At 42.6% G+C, this 24,634-nt stretch overlaps 1 protein-coding gene across 8 annotated transcripts in view; it reads right to left on the minus strand.

Annotated features, from left to right (window-relative positions):
- The window catches only part of Scn3a (sodium voltage-gated channel alpha subunit 3), a 107,788-nt gene extending 88,844 nt beyond the window's left edge, over positions 1–18,944 (minus strand). For all 8 annotated transcript variants that reach the window (XM_041631660.1, XM_041631658.1, XM_041631656.1 and 5 more), the window contains exon 1: positions 18,738–18,944. The gene's annotated coding sequence lies outside the window, so the exon portion shown is untranslated. The remainder of the gene's footprint in view (positions 1–18,737) is intronic.
- Positions 18,945–24,634: the final 5,690 nt, after the last annotated feature.

Below are 24,634 nucleotides of genomic sequence, written 5' to 3' on the forward strand. Positions count from 1 at the left end.
CAGGAACCGCTGCCAGGATCCCAGGGCGGGGGTGGGGCTCTCTGCCCCAGCTGCCCTGGTTCATTTGGTCTTTCTAGAGACGCGCTGGCTCGTGGAGGCATCTGTCCTACCTGCTACTTTCTTGTCCCCTCGCCCCTTCTACGTCTTCCCCTTGGCTTTTTTCCCCTCCAATACCTCAAAAACCACAGCAGGAGCTAAGAGATTCTAATCCCTCACTTTTCTCCCCTTCTGAAAGGTGGTTTAATTGACTCATTAAGATATTAAGATAAGACAAACGTCATTCAATGGCTTCCGAAGGTAAATGGTAGACAAGCCTGTTAAACCAGAGTGCTATAATAACTTAAACTATCTGATCGATCTCTCTCTCTCTCTCTCTCTCTCTCTCCCTCCCCCTCACTCTCCCTCTCTCTCTCATATCAATGACTAATCACAGGTTAACTCAATAAACGTGGTTTCCCAGAACAAGGTAGCTAGTCTAAACTCAGAAGCTGCTTCTTAAAACAATATGTGCTTTAATCCCCCTCCACAATGTTCACCAAATCAAGAAATCCTCATTTTCCATTTTCTGGCAAAAAAAAGTAGGTCCTTGTTTTAAAATTTCATAACACCTAATTAAAATTTCTGTCTTTAGATGAACTCTCTCCCAAGTCACCAATCTTTCGTCCTGTCCTGTCACCAGACACAGAATATTATTAAACCCTGTCAGGGGCGCTCAGTGATTTACAGTCACGTTAGCAGAGATTGACAACGACCTTGTGACCAGGCCTGCACCTAGCTCTCCAGCCTCTTCCTCTATGGTGGCAACAGCACAGCTCTCCCAGTCTCTGGGTGTGTGACATCACATGTCACCAATCCAGATGTCAGTTTCTTACATATAAGTGAAGATTGTATCCAGAAAATTGTTTTTTTTTAGAATAGGATTTTAAATTAGCATATGTGCATATGTTCATACATAAGTATACACGTATGTGAATTTATGTAAAGTAGGTTTTCCACAAAAGCTGGAACTTTTTAATATATTAGCTTCACTAATAGTATCACAGATATTATTTTTTTTAACAATTTCCATGTGTTATAGACCAGATCTGGAATATCCACCAAAGATGGATGTACAGAAAGCTTGGGCCTTGGCCCTGGGGCCATTGGACAGGGCCTACTAGGAGGAACTTAAGTTACTAGGGTCACAGCTACGTAGGAGTTATTGGGACCCTGATCTTTCTTCTTCCTGTCTCTGTTTCTGGCCATCATGAGGTGAACCAGCATTTGTTCCAAAATTTGAACAAATTGAACTCTGCCATCACAGGCCCAAATTCACTAACAGGGTTATCCAAACATGGACGTCAGAGACATGAGCCAAAACTACAAATGCGATCCCTTAAATCGGTTTTCTCAGGTATCATAGTCAAATGTCGGAAGTGTGACAGGCGCTACCATACAGCAGCTTACGTATCTGAACTTAGGCTTCACGCTGAAATTACGAGTCCTCCAATGACCACTAGTGTTTTCATTGTCCCAGAAACAATCCTGCTGAACATGGCTTCCCTCGCCTTCACAGCTCACAAGTAATTAGATTTTAAATACTCGGGCCTCTAGTTGGACATGTAATGAGAACGACTTTAAATAACCAAGAAATCGATTTAGTCATATTGCCTAAGTATTTGTGAGGGCTTCCCCGGGGACGGGGCGGAGGTGGGGTATAAGGTGAGGAGGAGAGGTGAGTCTCACCAACCTCCCAGTCCAGAAGGCTCTAACTCATCTGCGGTCTCTCTCCTCCCCACCTCTGCAAAGCTGTATTTACCAACAGGAGGAAACGTATCTGATAGCTTAGGCTTCAAGTAGGAGGACGAGTTTTCCAATTCCAAGTGCCCACTGGAGAGTGCAGGGATTTCTGGAGGCAGCCTCCCACGCCAGTCTGCATTGTATATTTTCTTTCTTTCTTTTTATAATTTAGTATTTTAAGACAGGGTCTCGTGTAACCCAGACTGTTTCAAACTCACTTTGTAGCTGAATCTGACTGAGAACTCCAGGCCCCCCATCCCCCAACTTCTTAATGTTCTGGGACAATAAGCATGTGTAGCCACACCTGTCTCTTTTTTACTTCTTGAGACAAAATATCAACCAATGATCAGATTCAGATGGCTCTAAAGTCATTGTGTAGCCCAGGCTGGCCTTGGACTTGTGATCAGTCTCAGGCTCCCAAAGTATTTGGGTTGAGGCAGGCCTGTACCACCAACCCTGACTACATTGTATCCTAACGTGGCTTCCTCCTCACTTGCCTTTAACAGTGAGCTGTGTTTTACAGACTGACTGTGATCTAACATTTGATACCTTAAAACAGTTCTGAACTGCAGTGTAAGAATGACTTAGGCTGATTTTTATTTTTGTGAAACATTTACTGTGTGCACATGTGCACAATACAAGAGGCTGCTGGCCACAAAGCCATGCACATGGGAAGTGAGGTCAGCAGGCTGGAGTTGGCATTCTTCCCCCGTGTGGACTGTGATTCAAATGCAGGAAGTCAGGCTCTGTGCCTTTTACCTGCTGACCCACATCACCAGCTCCATGAAGCTACTTCACAAACATTTTATTGCATTTATTATCTTGTGGTTTCTGGTGGTTTGCCTGCATGTATATCTGTGTGCTATGAGCGTGCTGTGTCATTAAGTCATTGTTCCAGTCCCTAGGCTACTTTTTAAAAAATAACTTTTTTAATTCCTGTTTTATTTAGAAAAGAATTTTGTACAATATATTTTGATCATATCCTTACCCCTTTCACCGCCTTCCATATCCTCTCCATCTCTCTATACACCCAACTTCATGTTCTCTCTCTCTCCTTTTTCCCCCTTTCTTTCCTTCCCTCCCTCCCCCTTCTCCCACCCCCATACAGATTTCCAGAGGTAAGTTGGGGTCAGGCAGGATCCGGGTATCTATTATTTTAAACAAATATTTTAGGTACATTTGACCTAGAAACACAGGCATCAAATTGAGAAGTTGAAAGAACGATGTCTATGAGGAATCTGATATGCGTTCATTATTTAATACAGGATAGAATCCAGCTCAAATTAACCCAGCAGTCAAGAAAACAGGAATGGACCATGGATCTCAAGATTTTGATCTTTTTCGCCAAAACAGAAGCAATTCCGGAAATTTCTGTGTAAAAAGACAAACGTGGTCTAAGAACTAAACTGGAGTGATGAAAGTTTGCTTAGCATTGAGCCTAAGAAACAATTAAGTAGTGTACTCGATGGGTATCCAAAGCCAATTTAGCAGATGTTCGTCTAAGCCCTAATCAAGTCAGTCTGCTATTGGAGGAAAGGAGTGCAGCCCAGTGAATCTCATTTAGGAAGTGGTACAGTGGTTCCTACCCATCGCTCTCATGTGAACCCAGCCGCACACTGAACCGAGAAAGCCTTCCTAAATGGTGAGCCTACCTTCAGCCCAATCTTATTAGAATTTCAGCACTCTAGACACTGTGGGGAGAGACCCCAAGACACAAATGAGGAAGTAGTAGTTCAAACAGCATGATGGGAATTTTACCCTGAAACTGGTCAATAGTACCAGCTGTAGAGCCCGAGACATATATACCATAAATTTATTTTTTCTTAACCAATTCTTAATTTTACATTTGATGCCATTAACATCAAGAGGTAAATATTCTAGAAAGTTGAACTTTTTAAATTCCCTTCAGTGTAATTTGGCAGCTTATTAAATTTTTATAATGTCCTAATTCCCAGAGTTCTGTGGTTAGGGACTCTATGACTGTGTTCTTACTTCTTACTTACGTATGTGAACAGGTATGTACAGAGAGTGACTGAAGTCTTGTGTGAATGTATGTGGTTTTTCATGGGCATGGCCATGTCGGGGACCCCAATGCCTCAGACCCATGAGAAATGGCTGTCTTCCTCGGGTCCATGTGCCAATGGCATCAGCGTGTGCGCATGTCTACCTTAGTTTTCTCCCCCTTGTCTTTACAGCCTGAAGGCTGCTTCCCTACAGATTGCTCCTACCACGATTAGCTAAAGCTGTCTCCTTGTTCAACTGTATACAAAAACTCTGCTTCCATGTATATCTGTATGTAACAGCCCCTCCTCCTTGTTCAATTGTATATAACCTTGCTTCTGTGTGTATCTGTATGCAATAGCCCCTCCTCCTTGTTCAGCTGCATATAGCAACCCTGCAACCCTGTTTATCTGTAATAACCCCCTCCTTGTTCAATTGTATATAACCTTGCTTCTGTGTGTATCTGTATGTAATAGCCCCTCCTCCTTGTTCAGCTGTAAATAGCAACCCTGCATCCCTGTTTATCTGTAATAACCCCCTCCTTGTTCAGCGGGGTACAACAACTGTGCATCCATATTTATCTGCATGCAATAGCCCCTCCTCCTTGTTTAGCTCTATGCAATAACCACACCTCCATGTTCAACTGTATAAAATAAACACACTGAACTTCGGGGGTACTGCAGCTTCTCTATGTGAGAGCCCAGCCTACCTGATCCCAGCTTTTCTAGGGGACCATGTGCTTTTCCTTCCTTCATCCCCTCACCTCCTTAGTTAGTTCAGTCCCTGGAGTCCTGCAGAGTGTAGCAGTTCACCATGTAATCTTTAAAGACAGGCTCTTCTAGTGAGCCCGGAGCTAAAAGCAAATCAGCTAAACTGGCTGGCCACCTGCTGCTGGGAATCCACCTGTCTCCCTTCCTACCCCAGGGCTCCAGCACTGGGGTGACACCCAAACCCTGTTATGCCCAGCTTCTTATGTAGGCGCTGGGACCCGAGCTGAGGTCTTGCATGCTTACACAGTAAGTCCTTTACCGACTACGCTGTCTCTCAGGTCCCCTCCCCGGGCTTTAATATCTCTATTGTACTAGATCTTTGTGAGTTGACCATACTTCTGCCTCTTTGTTTTGTCCTTTCATTTCTACCATTCATGCTGTCTTCTTTTCTTTCAACACAGTGTTTAAACGTAACACTGCTTCAGAACCTCCCTGTTCAAAATCGCCCTGACTCAATGGCCTGGAAAACCTGGCCCCCTGGGTACTTTGTAGAGGAACTGACCAGGCTTAACGCTGCTCACAGGACTCCTGAGCAGTGTTTGCATGAGGAAGGGACACACCTATTCTCCTTCTGTAACCAGGTAACGGCTCCATCTGCACCTGCTCAGTTGATTCTGAGCCTTGAGATGGTTATCACGAAGATGGCTTTAAAAGGCCAAATGACCTCTCGAGATGACGGGACGTGAACTCCTGAGCAGCGCCTAGGCAGTCAGCCACACAGCTGGCCGCCGGTGTCCCTGCCATTCGCCTTGGAGCACACTTGACTCCCTTCATGGTGGTCTGTGGTCACTTAAAAGCTGAAGCTTCTTTTAGTCGTATAGAATTTTATTTCCTGCTTTGCTCCCAGCTTGCTGTAGTCAGGAGAATCACAACTAAATGTACATCCTAAAAGAGCAGCTCATTAACCCATGAGTCCTAGCTTGTGGTATATCAGGTACATATGTAAAAGACTCTCCCTGTCTTGACCTTTCTATTGATTGTGATCTAGAAACCAACAATAGCAAAAAAAAAAGAAAAAGACAACCCCCCCCCAAAAAAAAACCAATAGCATTATCAACAACAATAACAAACCCATCAGTTTATACCATGGGTTAAAAAGTGATATATAATAATTAAAACTTAAATTCATCTAAGTATTTCCTTTAAAAGCTTTATTTATTTTTGCTGGCAGTGGTGGCATAGGTCTTTAATCCTACCACTTGGGAGGTGGAGGCAGATGAATCTCTGAGTTTGAGACCAACCTGGTCTACAGAACAAGCTCCAGGACAGCCAGTACTACATAGAGAAACTCTGTATTGAAAAACAAAAATGACTGATTCTTAAGCATGAATCTGCACTTCTTGAGAATAACCCATTTTTTCCTCGAGTATTATTCCTTAATGTTATACCAAAAGTAAATATTGGATTTATCAGTAGAACAACTAGGGATTGGAAAGGCCCTTTCTGGCCACCTAGTTCCTCTCATCTAGCTGATAGCAGGGCACTTACGACATAGCATCAGAATCACCTAGAGAACTGCTTGTTAAAACACAGCGCTCCCAGCCCCACCCCAAAGCTGCTGCAGCAGCTGAGCTGGGTGAGGCCTGTTCTGCATTGCTAGCACGCACGCAACTGGCGACGGCACTGTCGGGCGGAAATCACAGGTCCCATGACAGTGCTTCATTTATTGAATCGGTGGCACAAGAAAGGAGACAAAGCAAGGAAAGGGGACCATGGTGTAAAAGCAGGGAAAAAAGAGGAACAAAGACCCCACAAACCCAGAATACAAATTTGGACAGGGGTACACACGGTTGCTTGGAGAAATGATCTCACAGAGCACAGGCTTCTGTCTAGTTCAGCTGAGGATGACCTTGAACGTTTGATTCTCCTGCCTCTTCCCCACGAGTTCTGGGGTTACAGACATGCATCCACACAGCCAGCGATACTTTGTTTGTATTGTTTAAAACGAGAAACACACACACAAAATGTTCTGTGCGTATACGTAATGTGTCTCTCGCTTTAATGACTTCTCCGAGAGGATAATCATAGTTTCCTCTGTCTCACTTATCTACTTAATGCCCCGCAGTGTGATTCCACCAAACCTGAAGCCTTGAAGTGATTGATGGCGGTGCTTCACCGAAGCCACCGAGCTCTCTGTCTCCCTGCCTCCAGCCTGATTGCCATACAGCCTATTTTAGTCCTACCAGCCAGAGCGATCTGGGGAGAACAGAAATTTAATCACATCGCTCTGCACAGAACACTACAGCAGCTGCATAGAAAATGTAGGAAGCTCTCATGCTGCCTCCAAACCAGCTTCTGGCTGCCCTTCCTACCTGTAGGGATACAGGCTGTGTTTCCCTGAATGTGTCTCCCTTAGGAAGCTGAAAACCGGGGTACTCACTTCAATACTGACCAAAATGTGCTGCGTTAAAGAGAATCGCTCACCTCATCAATTCCCTCAGTTCCCACCCTCTCCAAAGGCTCTATCCCCTTAGCATGTGAGCCATACCTAATTTGTAATGCCAAATACTCCTTTTCTGCCCACTGAAGTGGCATGTATTTCCCCCCAACCAAAAAAATAAAAATAACTGGACTATTTGCTCTTTTCGGGAAACCACTCAGTTCGCCATCCATCCCATGTTTTTGGAACAATGCAAATGGCACAAGCTGAGTGCTCAATGGATTTTATTTGAATCACTACATATTGAAATTATTTTCCTTAAAAACATTTCATGGCTTTGCATTTAGAGTTAGTTTTGGGCAATTCACCCCAAGCTTTTGAAAGTATGCAGACATTTTATAACAACACCAGGGGGGAAAGGAAGTGTGCGCTGAGGTAGAGTTGGTTAAGTAAATAAGGCAGTTTGTCCATCCATCAGGGTGACAAAACAGGAAAAGGACATATGACAATAACAAGGCCATTCCCTCCAGGTTCAGGATGCTCTCATTATGTAGTCCTATTCAATCCAGACAAAACACACATTACAACCCTGTGTACCCCAAAGATAAAACCATAGCCAGGCTAAGTTTACTAGATTCTCTTCACAATAAAGCAAGCTGAGGAGTGCACACTTCCCACTGAGATCAATGAACTTCTATTTAGACAAATGACCAGCTTCTCTGAAAGCCTTAGCCCATCTGCTTCACCAGTAAAAGTGATCTACTTTCCCTTCTCCCAAAAGCTCCTCGAGTCGGGTTTGGGCTTTCTAATACTCTCATTCTGCTTGGTTCGAGTCCTGCCTTGGGGGGCATAGCACACTGAATCCAAATCAAAAGTCATCTGTGCCTTCCTTTGGCCTCTCAGAGGACACTCAGACTGTGTTTGGATTCCTACATTGATTAAAAGGTCATCTCCTGTTTGCCTGTGAAGGTGTCTTTCTCAGGTGCTAACAGATTCCTTGAGGAGAAGGCTCAGTGATGCTTACAGTAACCAGAAAACGGTTCAATAAATAAATACCCACCGAACACAATTGCCTAACTTGAATTCTGAAGATGTCTGTTTAGTATACATCCACCGATCACATAAAAAGATTCAGCACTGGAATTATGGTGCCAAATTTTAAAATAATAATAATAATAATATACTGCTTCGTGGCCTTAAATAAAACATATCATCCATAAAAATTATTTTGACTTTTCCTCCTTTTTCGATTTTTGCGTTAGCATCTAGAAAATGTAAAGGCGCATGTGTGGGCCTTGTTCCATTTCCACTGGCGAATGGCTGCCTTGTAAGAAACTGTCTCCTGCTTCATCACCCTCCTGCAAACCTCTATCCATCCCTTGTTCCCGGAGCATCACATAGAACATGCTAAGTGCACATGAAAAAAAGGCATTACTGCAGAAATCTCCTGTTCTGAGAAGTGTGAAAAAAGAGTGTCTTTCCCTCTAGATTGACAGTTTTCTCTTCCTTCCCATCAGTGTGTTGCTTTTGTCCTTAGGGCATAAGATTTTTGTATGAAGAAATACTCGAGTGGACAAAATGACTTTGCCCTCAGCAGACATTCTGGGTGTGCGTGCAAGGGAGCAAAACCCACATTTAAATCTGAACACAGCAGAATTATGGGAAGCTTTCTGTGCTGAAATAAATTGGCCAAAAAAGCAAACTGTATATTCATACAAACAGCCAGTCCTCCATCCTTACACCCACCCATAACATCAGCCGTATTGACAGCCTTGGGAGTTGCCCTTAGCTGTCTTTCCTCTACTGTTCCTGGTACTGTGTGCTTTAGGCAGCTTCTTTCCAGGCAAACACAGACTGTTTACTGACTGTAATCAAAGTGACAGCACACTGTTTTCACAACGGACTGCTGGGAGTCGATTGCCTTTTCTGCTTGGCAACCTGAGGAAACTTTGGATCTGGGATCTGGAGGTACAACTTGTTTGCGTCACTTTGAGATGGCAATGCCAACCACCCCACCACCATTCAGCCACCATTTTGAGGTTTGTGATATAGAAGAGGGGGGTTTTCTCTACTCCCAAGTGGCAAGGCTTTGATCATTTCCTTCAGATCGGTGCAAGTGGTAAACCCTGCTTAGGAACAGGATGGTTTGAGAAGAATGGTTTGAGAAGTTGCGAATTGTGTGCTGTGTGATTCTTGATCAAGCCAAGGCCACGCACATAAGGAGGCCTTCACTGACAAGAATGTCCTGACAGTACATGGTTCTCACATCCCAGGGCCAGATCACCTAGTGGTGGTACACAGAAGGCCAAGCAGAATGACAGAATAGATACCCCTGCCTCACGCCCCACCCCTAAGACAACATTTAAGGAGATCAATGCAGGGGTTAGGGGAGTTGAGAACATACATAGGCTATGATTCAAGCAACCTATGTTCTAGACTGTTAGGCTATTCTCTGCACTCACTTGCTAGGATATATACTAAGGACCCAAGAGCTCAGGTACTTAGTGTCTATAGTCAGATAAAAAGGAAGAGAGAGGACATTGACTTTAATTTGGATGGTCCCTTTTACCCAAGAAAACACTAGGTCTGTGTCCATCCCTTTTGATATTAGAGCTAGCGAATACAGCATTAACTGGTATTCTCAACAGAGGTCACTGAACCCTGCTGCAAAACATTCTCCTGAGACAAGAGTGCTATCCTAGTAAAGGGTGTGTGTGTGGTGGTTTTGAGATGATTTTGGTGAACTGGGTACTTGCCAGGGTCCTCTTTATCTCTACTTAAATCTGCTTGTTGGTGAATAAATACTATGAAAGCCTTTTGGAAAACACAGTTTTGAATGCTTTCTAGATGTAGGCATTGATTATCTGCCAATGAAGATCCAATTCTGTAGAAATGATTTTTCATGAAATTATCTTATCAAATCCTCTTCTCAGGAACTTTATACAAATGCCAGGTTTTTTTTTTAAAAAAAAAGAAAACTTATAAAACATTAAGTCTACTTTTCAGTGAAATATTAATAATGACTTGGTTAAATCCCCTTAAAAGATGACCCTTTGACCCAAAGAAAGTGTAAAAATGGCATATCTCTGCAAGGATCAGAATTAAGGACCAAAAAAGTCTGCAACTTTTTTTTCTTGTCATGGAGCATAGCAGGGACACTAAAATAGAGCAAAGAGACTCTGTGCGCTGGCCTGATTTAGGTGTGGATGATGCCACTTACTGCAGTGGGAAAGCCAGAGAAGAAGGGCTCCGCATGGAAAGACGGGACAGATGCCAGTCTGTTCATCTTTGGCAGACAAAGAAGAGCCAACATGCCACCGGTAAGTGAGATTTTGTCTTAGATAGTAGCTACAATGGCAAAGTGCTCTCAGGAGAGCCAAGGACATGAGATGGTCTCTCTGTCTTCACCCCTCTAAAGACAAAGACTCCAGTGAGCAAGAAGCTGGTTGGAGCAGGCAGGAAGCCTAGGGAGAAACCTAAAAAGATCAGAAATGAAGGAAGGTGGGGTTTTTACCACGTGCCAGGTATCTCATAGAAGATGTGGGTGATTCAGAATTCTGACTGAATTCTGAATGGGACATTGCGGTCACTCATTTTTCAAGTGCCCACCCTACTCCACATTTTAAAAATTCATGGGTTCTTTCTTAGAGCTATTTCAGATTTGTAGAAAATTGATTGGAAAGTGTGGAAAGTTCCCACATCAAGTGCCCCTTCTTGTTTCTTAAATATTTAGTGCTTAGGGTTTTTAATAAGAAAGAAATTGAGAAAATAATCAGTAATAATTTCTGTGTGCATAAAACTTCCCTGATTGCTTTCTTGTGTGATGTTGACTGTCAAAAAATAGCTTTTCCCTCTTATTAGATTGATCTCATATTGTCTAACACCATCATCATTACATTGCATTAAAGAAGTGCATATTGCAATGATTTAAGATCGCTTCGAGGTGCCAAGCAAAAATTGTGCCTTACAGGTGCATAAGAGGTTGTCCTGTTTCTTCTGGTGATACGCCTTGATTTTTCGATGTCAGTTTGCATAAATAGTCACATCCTGATTTGCATGCATTCTGCCACTTTCCATTGACTCCTGAACTTTCTTTTTCAAAATGTAGAAATGATATTGACTATAAAGTTGGAAGGCTCAGCCCACCCAAATCAAATTCGTTTTTGTAGCTGACACCATGTTGGTAGAGGGGTATGGGTAAATGAACAACAAATTTACTTTCTATACTATACAACTAGTTTAAGTTGGCCCTTCTTTGGCCTTTCATTATTGTTAATACCTTACTGACTTACTGCTTATAGTTTCACTCTAGATTGCCCCTACTATATTATTTTGTGTGTAATAGAAAGAGACACCTTCTAAAGTCAGTAATCCAGTCCCAGCATGCAAATCCAAGTAGCATGGAGTAGACTTCCATCATTAATCGGACTTTGAACACTGTGATAATGCATTACTTGTGCATCTCACAGAAACATCATCTACCTGGGTCAAAATATAGATATTCTCAACCTAAGACTCAGCACACCTTTTGTTATATATCATCACGTTACTAACTTGATTGATAGAATGCTAGGGACTGGTTATGTAGCCCCATTAAGTAGTAGTGTTGAACAATGAGGACCCCAGTAGGAGAAAGACCAGGATGTAAACTGCTCTAGAGAGGGGAGAGTACTGTCCCCTTAGAGATGCCTGGGACAAACCAACAGAGAGAAGCACCTAAGGTGTTAACCTGGAAGTGTCTCTTTAAGGAGCTGCAAAGCTGAGTCACCTGAAGAACGGAATGCCTTTTTAGAAAGGCATTGAATTATTAACCTACTTAGCGATTAGATCAACTTGCTCTCTTCTTGGAAACACCACTTTCTGAAAAAAAAAGAAATTTAACAAAGTGGTTTGACTTTAACTTTTTTGTTGTTCCACAGAACCTGACTTTCTTCTAAACCTTCCAAGAATTACAGTTTCAAAACCTTGGATGTCAAAGTGTCTCATTGGGAGCTGGATGGTTAAAACGCAGTCAATAGAGCCACTCCTTTCTGATTATTTAAGACTTAATTCTCAAGGCAGAGATTCATAAAGAACAGAATAATGAGGCCAGAGAATCTGTGGTCAAGTGAGTTAAAGTTCCCTGTTGTGTATACAACTGTCTATACAGCTACTTTGAAAACTATTCAACAACCAGCATTTAGGTTAGGTCAACTAGTAAAGGTAAGGGTAAGAACTTGTCTATCTGAAATAAATATCAACTCATTTATTCCCATTATTTTCCTTATAGGAATAGATGTAAGTGTATTGTTTGTTATTTCCTTAGTAATCTCTGCCTTTCTATAACACATGCCCAGTCATCAGCATCTCCAAATTGTTTTGAAAGTCATTGCGTTCAGCTCTCTTTAAGTTCTCTCAAGCCACACATTTCTTCAGCTTTACTTAATTTTCCCTGCCTTCTTCTAATTAAAATGATATTAAAATCTGGCTGCATATTTCAAGCATGTTTACAGCGCTTTTAAACATACTTTGAAGCCTAGACTTGACCCCAGAAAATCCAACCAAATTGGCCAAAGGAGCAGGCAACCATTGCTCTTCCATCTGAAGTATTCACAGCTGGGGGCTGTGCTGGCTAAGGCCCTGGCACCCAGCATGTTTCTGCATCTTTTTCCTTTAAGGTACTCCTTGCTGTTGCTGACATTTTAGCTAATGAGGTCTCACAAATCCATACCTTCTTTCTTTGCTTTTTCTTTCTTACTTTTCATTACCGGCTAGATTCTCATCGTAAAGACATGAATTGTAACCCAGTATTACTTGGGCTGTGCGAGAGCATACAGAGTGATGGTGAAGTCGCCTTTTGTGTTTGCCTCCTATACTGATTTAATTTATATCAGTTTTTGGTATAAGCAGGTAGAGACTGGTGGGAGAGCCTAGTGCAGCCCTTGGAAGCTGATGGTACAGAAGAACACAAGAATTTCCTGGGCTGGAATGGGGCTAAGTGGCAGAGCACATGCTTAGCATGAGGGAGACACTAGATTCAAGTTCTAGTAATACACACGCACATACATATATACATACACACACACACACATATGAGTGATTTACCTTAACTAAATAGTTACTAACAAATTAATTAAGTAATTACTAATATTAAAGATACTTTTAGGACTTTGGGACTATATATTATTCAGGATGTGTATAAATACTAGCAATGACATTGTAAAATACACAGCTAAAAGGCGAGCACATTCCCTGTATTTAAAGCTTTAAAAGACACATCTCAATAGCTTTAGCACAGAGTAGAAACGGGTTTACTATAAGGCACCAACCAGCTCACCAGGCGCGGGATGTAAACAGCGTGGGAAGGACCAACAACAACCAAAGGGGGAAAGAGTGGCCATGACTCTCATGAAAGAGATATGGTGGTAGGAGCATCATTAGGAGAAGCAGAAATCCGGGAGGAGATGGAGCAACAGTGGGCAATGGGCAGGGGCTGCGGCTGCCCAAAAGGAGTCTGAGTGTCAACACGGCGTGGCTTCTACATACAGGCCATTGTTTCTTCTCTACCAGGTTTGTTTTGTCCCTGGCAAAAACCCTGGTTGGATTGCGGAAAGGGATGACACAGAAAACACTAGATTCTTCCAGTAGGTGTTTTCTGCTGACTGGGTTCTTTATCGTAAGATGATACCGATAAGGAGAGAGGAATTCTCTTTAAACTCTAGGATTTTTTGCTTTTCAGAGAAACCACTCAATCCAACGATTCCCTAACCAGAACATGGCGTTCTCTCATTCTAGAGTGACTGGACAGGAACTTCCAGGCTCGCTAGTCTCACAGGGATCATAGTGAACAGCTTCACTAATTCCTCAAACCCACTTTGTCTGTACAGACATTTGAATTCCTTTCCTTTGGCTTCAGTTTCTAAGGTCATTCCCACCATGGTTTCCTAGAACACTTTGGAACACTGTAAGTTAGACAGAAGAAATTTCATAAAAGTAAATGTCACACACAGACATCGGGAAGTCCAAAGAAAACTAACAAACAAGTGACCAGTTCTCAGAGACTTAAGCCCACATCGTGTGCACCCTTGAACCTTTTGCAAGAACATGTCAGTCACAATGCCACTTAGGAGCAAGAACTGGGATTTAATTAATTACTTCAACTCAAACTCCCAGAAAAGTGAAAGTACAAAATGTTCTACATAACTCAAGAATAAAGAATATTCTGACTACCAGGAGATTAAAAGTCCCTAAAGGGAACTTTTGGGCAGAAAACGGCCAAAGTTATTTAAAGAGTGACTTCCGTCTTTGAATTCACCCACTGACTAAAACAATACTAAATCACTCTTTAATAATGTAGGCACCATCATTTTTCTTACTCAGCTCCAGCATGGAGCTGGATCACATGAAGGACTTCCTGTTTGCAATCTTCAAAAGGATGAAAGCCTAATTCAATTATTATAGAAATAAAAGAGACGTTTAAACCTTTTTTTGAACTTTGGCAGTCCTTGAAGATGCCCAGGTATAGTCACATCCATGCTGATCTGAACTCATTTGAATATTTTCTTTGTAAGTTTTCTTTAGTCATATATTTTGGGCAGAATTTTCTTTCTTTAAACTTCTTCAACTTCAAAAAGAGTGAAAGAGATAGGGACCTAAAATAAAGATCTATCAATAGTTGGCACATTGAAACTTAGGTGTCCAGTTGATTAGGTATTCATATTAAATTTTAGAGACTTCTACTGAGGTTAATTATATATTCAGACAAAAACTGAAACTTCAGAGACCCGGAGAACCAGAGCGGAGGTGACAGTTCATAGAACAAAGCACTTCTCTGCCTTACAAGCAAGAGAACTTTTATTATTGCTGCACAGTTGACAAAGTGAAAATCAGGATTCTTTGGCCCTGACCTTGGTGGCTACAATGACCATTTGTTCCATCACGTTAAAGCACAACCGAAGAAAATGCTAACTTCACCCCAAAGTGAAACACACTGTTGGGGAAAGGCGACCTATAAAAGTTGCCAGTCAGAGGCACAAGACGCAGTAAAGGCCCTTCTGATGCTTCTCCTCCCCAAATTGCTGAACACGTGACCAGGTAGGAATTCAGATATCTTGGTGCATTCTGGTTGCCTGTGAAAAGCACCCACGGGATAACATGCAAATGGGGGTAAAGACAAACTCGAACTGAAGTTTATCAAACGGAACCTAAAAGCAGAAAAACAAATTGTTTTCTGATTTGTAGACTGAATAACATGGCCCATTATACAAGCGCAGGAATGAAGAATATCTCTTCAGATGACAAGTGAGACATTGCACAGAGCTAAGTTCACAAAGTTTCTATGCGTGGAAGAGAAGAAGAAACAACAATGCACCCAGCCACTCTGGGGAGGAAAGGCCACTATCTCATCAGATGATCATTTTGTTTGGAAAAAAAAAAATTACCTCATTACTTACTTGCAGTTACAGATGGTTTCAGATAAACTTCACCCTGGCAATTTAGAACTCACAGGAGCTAGGAAGAAGCCGGAGCCAAGAGACATGACTAGCAACAGCCAGCTCAGTGTGGGTCCTGCTGAGAAATCTTACCCTCCAGTTGCTAAGCCTCCCTGCTCTTGGCCATCCATCGGCTCTGTGCTATCCTGAGTCCATTAAGTCATCCTGGCTGCCATGAAGATGAGGCTGACAGGGCAGTTACCGGAGTCAGTTTAAAGAGGCCCAGGGTGGTTGAAGGGAAGGATTAGGAGGCCTGGGGTGCTGAAAGGCCACCCCAGCTCTAGCTCCCAGAGATCCCCGGAGCACACAGCTGTCAGGAGTCTGAAGCTGCACTTAGGGAGTCTTTGGGGAGAAGGAGGGCCCTTGTAGCCTGTCAACAGTTTCATCAGGCACATTTTGCCTTCCCACCTTTCACTGTACCCTTAAGCCCAGAGAGTTCGTGACTCAGGACATTTTCTGAGGTTTAGATGCTGTAATCGGCTTATCAAAGTAGCACAGAAATTACTTGTTTTTAAAATGTGATGTGTCATGAAACATAGGCTGCCTGTGTGAATCCTCCCAGAGGTCCTTTGTCTGCAAAGCAAGCCCTATTCAAGTAAAATGAAATAAAGTCCTTGGATTTGATTTTGCCCAAAGGATGAAAGGAAGCAAGCAAACAAACAAACAAACACAACGCAGTCCATAATGACATCAAGGGACAGGAAGAACCATCTCCTAGGAGTTCTAGGAACTCTCCAGAAAAGTACCCGCAGTGTCACCACTAACTGACAATGCCTTGGATAACACATTTGTCCTGCTGATGTTCAGCCCTGGCCCTCTTACAAGACGCCAGTTGCCACTATTAAGCTACAGAATTCCTTGTGGTTTCATCCTCCCTTCCTGAGGCAGTAGAAGGTATTTCATCACTGGCACTAATAATAGCAACGATACCTGTTCCTTTCTGTGGGCACTGGGGTGGCAGGTGAAGAGAGGAAGGAGGAGAGGAGGCAATGACAGTCTAGCATCTGCACCAAGCCCTGAGCAGACCTTATTTCTTTTCTTGGGTTTTCTAAGTAGGTTCATCCTTGTCTTGTTGACAGTGTAACAGAAACTCCAGAAGTTTGCTTTCTTAGGAAACAGGGCAACTGTTTCTGCCTGCCAACCTCCTCACCACTTCTCTATCCGCTCCTTGGTGTTTCTACCAAAGAAGGAACTGGCCAAGGACCACGAAAATCTCTCCCCTTCTCTGTTTTTCTACCCTTATTCTTAGAGAACCATAGTCAGATACAAGTTGGGAGAACCAGGGATGCCACCCATGTAAATCGTTCCAAATCACCAGGAAGAAGTCTGAATGAGTTAGATTTGGTCTTTGACTCCACTTCCCAACTGTGAGAGACAAGGAATATGCACTTCTGTAGTAGGTGGTGTCCTTTTGGAGCCTACAAAGTCTTAGTTAGTGGAGCCTGAACCCTGCTCCCATTTCCAGCTCAGAGCTGAACGTACTTGAATCTAGTACATGGGAAAAAAAATAATACGTGTCTGGATTGTAGAAATGAAATCACCACTGCATTTTTGTAAAGGATGAGATACTCTAGTTTGTTTTGGATGGCATGGAATCAAAGCGTTTCCTTTCCAAAGACGTCCAAGAGCCTGTCTCGCAAGGTGAAGAGATGTGTGTACAAGGGCTTTTCACATTTAGGAATAGGAGAGGAAGTAAAAGAGGCAAACGACTAAGAGAAGTGAGCAACTAAGCTAAATGAACAACTGAGGCACCACTGTGACTTTAGAAACTAAACAAAGCAAAGGTAACATTCAGGGTCCAAATACAAACATCCATTCATGAATATAACCCAGCCCAATCTACCAGCGCCCGCATTTCCAAAGAACAAAGTTACTCACATCCAGTCACCTGCAGAAAGGCATGGTGTGTATGGTACAATGCTTACATCTGAGCCAATTAACATTTCCTTCTGAAAACCCTTTCCAAAAGAACACTTTTCTTTATTTCCTATAGTCAGAGTTTCTCTGAAACACGCGAGACCAGGGCTTTTCTCTGAGGCAGACACTATTCTGAAATGGTTTAAGGGGATGTATTATTGCCACTCAACATAAATTACTAAGTAAGATCCCTTGGTTTGTTCAGGTCCTGATGAGAAAAATATACTTCAGGTACCTCCAGGTCTGGTTCTTTAAGCCCTTTGTGTAGCATAGACCAAAGCCTGGGTTGAAATCACAGGTCTTTATTTCTCGCAGGGCACACACTGTTCAGAATGGATGGGATGAAATATTTCCATGCACATTCTCACGAACACTAATGCCTTCATCTTTGTCCTCACAAGGGACATTGCACTATCCATTGTATGTGTATACACACACACACACACACACACACACACAATTGCACACACACGCATATGTATATGCAAAGCTTTCTAATCTTAAAAACTTGTCTTTCCACTATTGCCTGGAGGTTTTCTGGTGCCACGGTAATGGTGTGATTGCCAGCTGAATGAAACGTTATGAGTATGGTGTGAAATATTTTAGTGACAACCACAGCTTCTACACAATAGAAATTATTCTCATTCAGTCTCAAATGGATTTTCGGGGTAATTGGTAGTAATCGGGCTAATAATAAAAACCAATCGTAAAATGTTCCAGGAAGAACACAAACAGTAGCCATCTATCAAGATTATGGGACGTGAAAAGACACCAAAACAGAGGGTTGTAGAACATATAGGAATCTTTGGGGGTATTTTTAGCAAATCATAGGTGTTTTAATATTACTCTTGGTAAACCCCTCCCTATTTGCTGCTAGATTTTGAAGGAAAATGATGATGTCTAAATAGCCAAACACCTTTGCATTGTTGCCACTGCCTGTATGTATGGCCTTTCCAAAGCTGCCAGACAAAAAAAACCCCTAAAACACAGGAAAGATAGTTCTAATATCACTACACAATCACAGTTTAAAGATGCTGGACATGCTGAACACTTATATAGGTGATGTGTAGCTGTGAAATCCAGTAGCTTGGCATTAAGTCTAACAAAACAGATGTTCTCTCCATAAAATGAGCCCCAAACATCTGCTTGTTTCACAAACACACACACACACACACACACACACACACTCCTTAACCTCCAGTCTGTATTGTAAGTCACCATTTCCAGACAGAAGCTCTGCTTCCTTTGAAAGATAAAGGACTGGCAAGCAGTTTACAAATCAAGTGATGCCTTTGGTTCTAATAATTTACATTTAAACATTAGGCTCAAATATGGCAGCATAGAGAGGATTTTCAAATGAAAAGATGACCCGGCAGCTAGATTCTGCCGGGCATATAATTGAATGTGTTGTCAGCTTACCTGATGGAGAGCCTTAGGAATCACAGCTCAACAAAGGCCAGCATTCCAAGAAGGTTAGGACGGAGCATGCCACCCCCTGCAGTTCTTCAGACTTGGGCCACAGGGATTTGCAAATTCAATTTAATTTTTTTTTTTATCTGGCGTTCTCTGTGGACATGAAAACAAAGGGACCTTTCCAGAATCCTCTCTGCTTATGCCTCCGCTTCCTGTTCTGAGATTCACTCTATGGTACCCAACATATATCAGAAAACGGCCCTGGAAGGCAAAAAAAAAAAAAAAAAAGCTGGCAGCACCCAACGTGTTACCGCCATCTACTGGCAGACACACGCAATTGCGCAAACGACAAAACATTCCTATTATTCCACATTTCTTCGGAAAGCAGGGGGTAAACCTGTATGGAAACATTATGAATCACGACAGGTCCCCACGGTGACAGCAGTGAGGTGAGGGTACCTAGCTACCTCGCGAGTGTGCACAGACAATCCTCCTCGACGCTATTTTTTCCAAATTTCTAGTTGTTTGAGTAGAAATCATAAATATTTTAAAACCTAGCAATTCTTATTCAAAATTAGATGTTTAGGCTGTCTACTATATTGAAAATAGGTTTTTAGAAAGTCTCCCCTAAGTCTGTTCTTTTGAGATGCGTTTTTTTTTTTTCAACATGGAAAATCTGGCCTCTTAGAGAATAGTGTAATATGTATCAGGCATAATTTTTTTTCATGTTGTTGTTTATTTTGTTTTGTTTTTATTTTTGTAAAATGCCAAAAGTAATATATGAATGTGCAAAATTTCTGTATCTCAATGAAGATCACTAGTTTTGACCGTTGGATAGTTTGGGTATGTGGACAACCCCTCCCCTGCCCCACCCCCCTTCGGGCCCCACCCATCTCAAAAGTGGTGGGGTAGATCTTGGGAGACATCCAACATCACCCCATACCCCCGACCCTTCATGAATACATGCACACTACTGCACAGACCCATAAATATGCTACACACACAAGAAATAAATAGAAATAATTCAAATCAATTGTCTATTTGAATGCACAAGTCCTCCAAAACACTTAAGAATATCTCTTTCCTTGCTCTTGTCTCTGTCCTTTCTCCATCTTGATGATCCCGTTCCCTCAAGTTTTCCTCCCCTCTTCTCTTCTCCCCCTGTCTTCCTCTTCTGCCCTCCCTACTCCCCCCACCCCCATGCTTCCAATTTTGTCAGGTGATCTTGTCTATTTCCCCTTTCCAGGTGGATCTAAGTATGCTTTTCTTAGTATATTTTGATTGAGGGAGCCATTCTGGGGCTAGCAAGAAACTTGGCACTAGAGAAATCCCCAGGAATCCACAAGGATAAACCATAAAGATCCTAAGCAATAGAGGAGAGGGGGCCTGAACTGACTTTGCCCTGTAGTCAGACTAATGAATATCTTAACTATCACCTTCAACCAGCAACTGATGGAAACAGAGGCGGAGTCCTGCATCAGAGCACTGGGCTGAGCTCCCAAAGTCCAGTTGAAGAGTGGGAGGAGTAAGAACATGAGCAAAGAGATCAAGACCATGATGGGGACACCCACTGAAACAATTTGCCTGACCTAATGAGAGAGCTCACCAACTCCAGCTGGACCGGGAAGGAAACAGCATAGGTCTAAACTAGTCCGTCTGAATATGGATGACAGTTGTATGACTGGGGCAGACTCCGGGGCCACTGCTTGTACTGGCTGTTTTGGAACCCATTCTCTTTGGAGGGATAGCTTGCTCAGCCTAGATGTAGTAGGGAGGGCCTTGGACCTTCCCCCAAAGCAATGTGCTCTCTGAGGAGGGAATGGGAAGTGTTGTGGGGGGGTGGAGTAGGTGAAGGGAATGGGAAAAGGGAAGGGAATAATTAATAAATAAATAAACAAACACTTAAGAAAGCAAATGCTTGCCAAGCATTGAAACACAGGATTACATAATCAAAGTGAAAACATGTTTGTAAAATGAGGGTTTTCTTCAGCTGCTACTTTTCCCATTTAGAGAATATTTATCTCAATGAACCTGGCATTTGACAGGCCAGTGAGTTCCCAGGGTCTGCCAGACTCTGTGCTTATTGCCAGATTATAGCACCGCCTCTGAGCCAGGCTTTTTTCTTGGGTACTTTCTTGGGTACCGGAGACTTTAATTGAGGTCAAGCTTGCTAGGCTGGTACCCTACCAACTATCTACCTCAAACATCCTTGATGTACCTTTCTAAAGATGGATTTCAGCTACTCCTGATGTCATCCACCCAGCCAAACAAGTCTGTGGTCAAAATAATCTGGCTTCACGAAGAGCAGATATTGATGGGACAATTGCATGTAACTATGTGGGTGCCACAGCCAAACACAGGTGTAGCTTTGGAGCGAGGGATGCTTCTGGCAAATATGTGGTCAAAATATGTGTGGGGACAAGAATACTCATGACCACATGACTGAGAAAAACACAACTGGGACGTGAACCCATAAGGACTCACCAACAGGAGAATGGGTCAAGGAGTGGAGGCATATCCTGGATCCGTCAGGGCAACATAAACAAAATAAAGGAATTTCAGGTTCCCAGAGACGCAAGCTGTCTCTCACAAATACCCAGCTGTAGAGAAAGAAGGTTGGCACCCATAGTCAAAACACTGTGGTTTTGTTATTAAATTCAAATCAGGGTAAATGAATTCTAATACCAGAAGTAAAGAATACTGGTTTGTCTTGAGGTAAGACAGGCAAGCTTGGCTGCAAGGGGTCATTACACGGGCTGTGTTTCCAATTACATGTACACATTGGCGGTCGGATGCTTCTCACGCCTTCAGAAGGAAAGGGAGATAAAGGAAAGATGGATGGGACTTTCGGGGCTTCCTGCTTCTGTTTCTCTTCTCCTTAAAGTTCCACATTTATGTTTGTATTTCATTCATGTGAAATTTTCTAGAGAAGAGTGTTGCGATTCCAGACTGGGCTAAAACTCATGACCCTCTTGCTCCGGCCTCCTGAGGCACGGAGCAGCACACCTCACCTAGAACAGTGTCCTTTAAAATATAAGTATTAAGTGCCAAGATACATTAAAGACGTGTCCACTCTACTCATACACCCCTAGGTCATTCCCTCTTTCTGTCAGATGTAGAATGATTCCGTCTGCTATTTAGGGTGTGTCCCCAAATTCCTTTTTATTCAGTTCCTTGGCTTCTGTCCTTGAAAACAAAGTTTTCTCCCATGCATTTTCCTTTGTGGGAAACAAACACACGTTAACAGATCTCTTGCTGCCCATGACTTTCCAGCCCCGGAGTCAGCTCTGCATTGCAGTCTCTGAAGATCAATCGAAAGACAAACCCGAGAGGAGCACAGTTTAGTCAATGCCTGATAAATAATATCTCATAATTAGAGGAACGAATGGTTCTCTCCTGGAAAGACAATCAAAGACTTTCTTAGATAAGTACACCCCTTTTCTCTGAAGCGTCTTTAAAAATTGAGAAGCATAGATAATGGTCACATTTTTCTGTTAGAAAAACTGATACACTAAGCAACTATTAAATGATGGTAGAATTGATTTTAAAACCGTGATAACTGCCACTTTAAAATCTTCTCACTAGAGCGACTGAGAAATGGTTCACACCGTGAATTGTCTCGGAAACAAGCATAAGGTCCTTGAGTCCATACCCTCAGAATCCACATAAGAAGCCAGGCATGATGCACGGACCTCTAAGTCCACTCTGTGGGTACAGACATAAGGGGATGCCTGAAGCTCATAGTCAGCCAGCCTAGTTGAGTCAATGATCTTTGAAACATGAAAATGTGGAACAATAGAACTAGAAAAAACACTCAACATTGACCTTTGACCTCCACATATGTGTGCACCCATATGTATGTGCATTTACACACACACACACACACACACACACGCTCACACGTGCGCATGCACACACACTCACTGATGCTGAGTAAGTATATAACAACCACACTGTGCTCCACAAACTAAAAGTAATTCACCTATTCCATAAAATGGGTGTATATCAAGGACTTGAATATTCCAGGCTTAATTGCTAAAGAAGCATAATATATGAATTAGGTATATTTTAATGAGGCACCATTAATATATTTTAACTTTCATTGGGAAGGAGGAATACAGTAGAACTTATTCAGTTTCCATGTGGCTTCTAATGGCTGAACAGCCCCACGACTGCAGTGTTATCTTGAGCGACTATGCCCTGGCGGTTGGTTCTGTTGCTTCCATGTGAAATTGCTTCCCTTTACTGTCATGATTATCACAACTTCCCTCTAACACCTGGGCAACTGCTAATTACTCCAGTTACTCCGGTTAGGGTAATGAACTTGATATCCCGTTGCGCTTCCCGTAAATGACTTAGGAAACCTTTTCTTTATCCCCTAGAGACCACTTCAGCAGCATTTTCCTTCCCCCCCCCCCCCCCCCAACACTGTAAATACTGAGCTCTTCCCAGCCGTCACCACCACGTTCCTTCCCAAGACTACGGGTTCCTCGAACACAAACACCGCAGCTTCTCAGAGCAGTTTTTCTTCCTTTTTGACGTGTTTTGCATGGTGCCGAGAACACGGCAGGCACCTTCTAGGACAGCACCATGATGCTCCTCATGTGTTATAGGCCTCACCCATTTAGAGAGACAGTAGCAAAGCCTGGCTGCCCGAGACGGGTTAGAACAAGCACCGTCTTGTTTTGAAGAGACAGACAAGATGACTCCCTCACCAGTCACGCACAACAGTCTGTACTTCAGTGCAAAGCGTCCGCTCAAGGGCTGCATTTCCCAGATCTGCATGCATTAGGTGTGGAAATGAGTCATCCGTTCAAATGACTAAGTACTTGCAGGTGCCTGTAAGTGCCCATGGCTTATGGCGGGGTTTCATCAAGGAGAGGCAGGTGTGAGAAGGGCAGGTCCGTGGTGCCGGAGCTGTACACCTCTGCCGCTTTCGGGAAAGGCTGCCGGATAATCTGTTTCCCCATGTGCACACTCACCACTCTTGGGTTTTGTGACTAAGCAACAGGCCCTTTCATTTTTCCTACACAGACTTTGTTAGGATGACAGTGTCACACTGTCAGATCATCCAAGCTAAAGGGGGAAAAAAAAAACACTATTATTTCTCCCATGAGGCTTTGCATCCATTGCTAACAATAACAAGAAAGCACATAATCCAGGTAGACAGTCTCTCATTCCATCATTTAATATTTAGTGCACATAAGAAACTATGCCCGATCTACATGTGATTAATTTACTAGGTGAAACACTAAGAGTTTAATTCTGTATGTTCTGTGTTTTGTTGTTGACTATCGACTTGCCTCATCATTTGAACTGGCTTTGTACTTTTACCATGTTTTATATTCATTCATTATAAAGTAATCGTAACTCAGTGCATGCTTGGGTAGGCCTTCATTTTATGGAAGATACATTTTTATTTTTTATTTTTCAAACATGAATTTCACTGCTACAACACCAGAAAATTCCTCAGCCTCCATAAACTCACTTTATTAATGAAGATGTAATTTGGAAAGAGAGGCGGGTCCTGGTGGTCTAACCCAGACGTGAACTTGGACTTGCTATGAATGATGCATATTTTCTGCATATTCTCTGAGCTGTCATTAATGTCCTTTGTTTTGCCCTTGTTTTCTCTTGGTTGATGAAACACCTGGATTGGGTATTTTTCTTTGGGAGTCGAAGCAAGCAGTATAATTCAAGATAAGGACTTCCCTTCCTTAGTGGCCACACGGTGCAGCCGAGTACCTTGAGAGATTGCTTCCTTGGCATTAATCTTGACTGTGCATATGGGCCTTATGTTCAGTCTGCAACCTACCTAAGCAAGAAGTAAATATTTGCTTTTATTATACAAACATGCTTTACTTCAATTTTGATGCCCTACTCCACTGAGTAGGAAAAGACTC

This window comes from Microtus oregoni, unplaced genomic scaffold (genome assembly GCF_018167655.1).
Source record: "Microtus oregoni isolate MIOR12 unplaced genomic scaffold, Mior012 000037F_ref0000500, whole genome shotgun sequence".
NCBI lineage: Eukaryota > Metazoa > Chordata > Mammalia > Rodentia > Cricetidae > Microtus > Microtus oregoni.